Source organism: Phoca vitulina, unplaced genomic scaffold (assembly GCF_004348235.1).
Source record: "Phoca vitulina isolate PV1807 unplaced genomic scaffold, GSC_HSeal_1.0 scaffold72, whole genome shotgun sequence".
Lineage (NCBI taxonomy): Eukaryota > Metazoa > Chordata > Mammalia > Carnivora > Phocidae > Phoca > Phoca vitulina.
Window position 1 is genome coordinate 142,357 of NW_022589775.1, and position 4,146 is coordinate 146,502.

Here is a 4,146-nt window from a genome sequence, read left to right on the forward strand (position 1 = left end):
AGTAAAGTAAAATTGGGAGATCGGTGACACATGAGGTCTTTGAAAGCAAACCAGCTACTTGAGATATTTTGTAAACTTTTATCTTGGGGGAATATGTTTCCAGAGAAAATACCTTCAATACAAACATCACTTCATTTTTTTTTCAGTGAGGATCTGATTACATAATTTCTGATGATTCAAAAAAAAAAAAAACCTCTATATTTGCCACATTTATTCTAAAGTATTTTCTTTGTCTCTCATGTTAGGTGGAGTACAAAAACATTTTCAGTCTGCCTTTTAAAGATACAAAATATATATATTTATATAAAATGCATATAAAACTATATATATATGTATATGTAATTTTTAAAGACTTAAGGCATCCACAGGGGCTGCATTTACAATGTGATTTTTTCTTCTCACAATTTTAAAGCATCAACAAAATAACAGTTGGTATTATTGTCTTTTTCAATATTGTGATTTTTTTGTAAAGTTCAGAGAGAAAACTTTATTTTCTTATTTTTGAATTTATTGTGTTTCTTTTCTGCTCCTAAAATTTACATTCAAATATGATGATCAAGAAATAAGACACCAAATATAAAAATTATGCAGTTTTATAATTTTCTCTGTTACTTCTAATCTAGTAAAAGTAATTTTACAATTGAACACTTTTAGGCAGCATCTTTTTTACTTTCTTTGGTTTCTGCTTATTTAGGCAACAATGACTTTAGTCACAAGTCTTCACTTGAACTATGAAGGAAAGTGTGTACCATAAAGGGTCCCAAACTCAGAGGTCTATCCTACAAACTTCATTGATAATTCTTTGTGCATTGGCCACTATCCAGTTATTTGATCCAATGTTGCTATTTTGGTCTCTAGAAAGTTTTCCCTTTCTTCATCAGCCTTAATTTCATACCCAATTTTAGTTTATTTATTATTTATTTATTTATTTATTTATTTATTTATTTTTGTTTTGTTTTGGTGCAAAATGGTGCTTTTATTAAAGCACAGGGACAGGACCCATGGGCAGAAAAAGCTGTTGCCTCATTCCCAATTTTAAATAATTCAAGCAGTTTGGGGATGTCACAGCCAATGGAATTTCAAATAAGCTTTGGAAAAAAAAATTTTTTTTCAGTTTCTTCTTTAATGGATTAACCTCAGGCATTATTTCTGGAACAGCTACATAAAAGTCTGCATGAATTTCATCACCCAAATTCCCCTGAATCGTATGAATTCCTTTTGTATGCATACCTCTGTTTTCTTCTGCTATTTTAATCTCTGATGTATTCACTGTGAATACAGTAACTTCATTGATTTCTATAACAAATGAATATGGGAAACTAAGAACACTGGCCAATGATTCCACTTTTTATTTTTCCTCAAGTGCTATGTATCCAGTGTCAGGTCAAGATAGTTACCTTGCTTTGAATTAGTGAAGTCCAGAATTTGAAATTCTTTACTTTCTTCACAGTGTATATCTGTGAAGGGTTACATGTGTTTTATTTATTTATTTATTGAAAGATTTTACCTATGAGAGAGAGAGAGAAAAGTAGGCTCCCCTCTGCATCGGGAGCCCAATGCGGGGCTCTATCCCAGGACCCTGGGATCAAGACCTGAGCTAAAGGCAGACACTTAACCAACTGAGCCACCCAAGAGCCCCAAGGAGGTATATGCATTTTAGATAGAGATCCTCAGGATTGTTTTCTGTATAGTTTATTTTTTCTGTCTCATCTTTTTTCTTTTCTTTTCTTTCTTTTTTTCTTTTCTTTTCTTTTTTTTTTATCTGATGCTTTTGCTGTGACACCTTTTTTGTGTTGTTTTGCAGGATTTGTAGCAGTAGCAAAATATCTGATGGGCACTTGAATGCTTACAGAACAAGGATAAAGAGATATCTGATAAACCATCTTAAAAAGACTATGCCTTTGGTGATTTATCAAGAGTCTATCAGGCATCTTAGAGCTACCATCATATTGACCATTTTGGATTATGTTGAACTATCATGACCTTTTTATCTTCAAATTTGCCAGAGCAAAGATCTCTTTACAATAGATTCTAATTTTAACAATTTTTTATATTATATGGATTCTACTATATGAAAAGTTCCAGATTAAAAATAAATCATTTTCAAAGAACCATGAGAGACAATGGACTCTGAAAAACAAACTGAGGGTTCTAGAGGGGAGGGGGGTGGGAGGATGGGTTAGCCTGGTGATGGGTATTGAGGAGGGCACGTTCTGCATGGAGCACTGGGTGTTATGCACAAACAATGAATCATGGAACACTATATCTAAAACTAATGATGTAATGTATGGGGATTAACATAACAATAAAAATTAAAAAAAATAATAAATCATTTTCTTTTCTTTGTATTGTTGGGATATATTGAGGATGTGGCTGATTTAATGGATTTGTGCACAACGTGATCATTCAAATAATATCTATCAGAACTGACACTACATTTCTCAATACTCTAGCCATCTCTAGAAGCACATTTCTAAGGAGCTTTTGAGGTTATAAAAAAGTATCGCTAATAGTAGTTAGTGTTCTGTTAGCAACACCATGTAGACATTTAAACTCTATATGATAACAGAATAATAATTGGACTTCATTCTCATATTGCCATGGAATTGTGTTTTCTTTTATCTTATATGCTACACTTGCTACTGTAATTCTTCTTGAATTTCATGTTCTGAGTACATTTTGAAACGCAAGGAACAGATTAGTGTTATGACAAGAGGATGGTGAGAGTGGAGTGCACTAGAGGGGAATCTATTTGTTAAGTGGAGAGTATGTATTGCTCTAAAGTAATTTGATACCTAATGTGTTTAAAATTCAAATATATACATTTATATATCTATTACATATTTTATATATGATATATATACACATATACACATTAATACTTGTATACACATATACGTGTATACCTATATACATTTGGAGAACAAAACCATACAATTATTTCTGAGGGGGAAAATACTATATTCTCTTTAAAGGATTTATTGTTTTCATTTTAACTAACTGAACAGTAAAATTAAGGTTTCATTCTTTTCTCCTAATTTTATTTGAGAAACGGCTGCACAAACCCTTAAATTAATTGTTTCTCCTCCTCTATCTCGTAATGAATTTATAATGATCAGTGAAGAAAAGGTCTTTCTCTTTGTTATCTCATATAGAACAATTAAATCTTTCTTGGTTGCTCCAAATGAGTTTCAAACCTTGACTTTTGCATTTATATGTTAAAAATCATCTTGCTTCCTACAATCATATTTTCATTTTTTTCCTCTCTCTTTTCTGTAAGGTATATACCATTGTTGTCATTTCAGAATTCAAGTTAAGTTTAATACTAACACTGATCCTAGACATAAGTGATTTGTAATATCAGCAAAACCACCCACCATAATAATAAGAAACCAATGAGCAAGAATTCTGTGCAGTATCTCGAAGCAGCATTAACTGACTTAATAGCATACCAAGAATGCAAAATCACTTAAATTGTTCAAATAAGACTTGGTAATTTGTCTTTTCCCATTAGGCTTAATGCATTTTGATAGTTAGAATGAGGAAGAGAGAACAAACTATAATAGTCAAGGCCAACGAATAAACCTGCATTGCAGTCATTAATATCAAGCCACTGGTGACTGAGTATTCAGCACATGAATAATTATTACTCTTGGCTGAGAGGGTGGAGAACATTACTAGGGAATATTTGCATTTTAATGGCTTTCAGAAGGTTGTTGTTTTTTGGGTTTTGGGTTTTTTTACATTATTTAGTTTTCTATCTTTGTCCATAGTACTCGAAATGTTCATTGATAACCTCTTTAAAATGATTATTCTTTGGGACACCTGGGTGGCTCAGTCAGTTAAGTGTCTGCCTTCAGCTCAGGTCATGATCCCAGGGTCCTGGGATCAAGTCCCGCATTGGGCTCCCTGCTCAGCAGGAAGCCTGCTTCTCCCTCTGCCTGCCACTCCCCCTGCTTGTGCTTGCTCTCTCTCTCTAACAAATAAATAAAATCTTTTAAAAAAAAAAAAAATAAAATAAAAAAAATAAAATGATTATTCTTTGTTGTTTACATGTCTATTGAGCACTATTTTTTCAATGGAGTTTTGTTTTGTTTTTTGTTTTTTAGCTATTGACAATATCAAAAGCCCAAGACAACAATTCCA

General features: G+C 32.3%; 1 pseudogene; it reads right to left on the reverse strand.

Annotated features, from left to right (window-relative positions):
* Positions 1-650: 650 nt before the first annotated feature.
* On the reverse strand, positions 651-1,931 carry LOC116625013 (annotated as a pseudogene).
* Between the last annotated feature and the right edge of the window lie 2,215 nt (positions 1,932-4,146).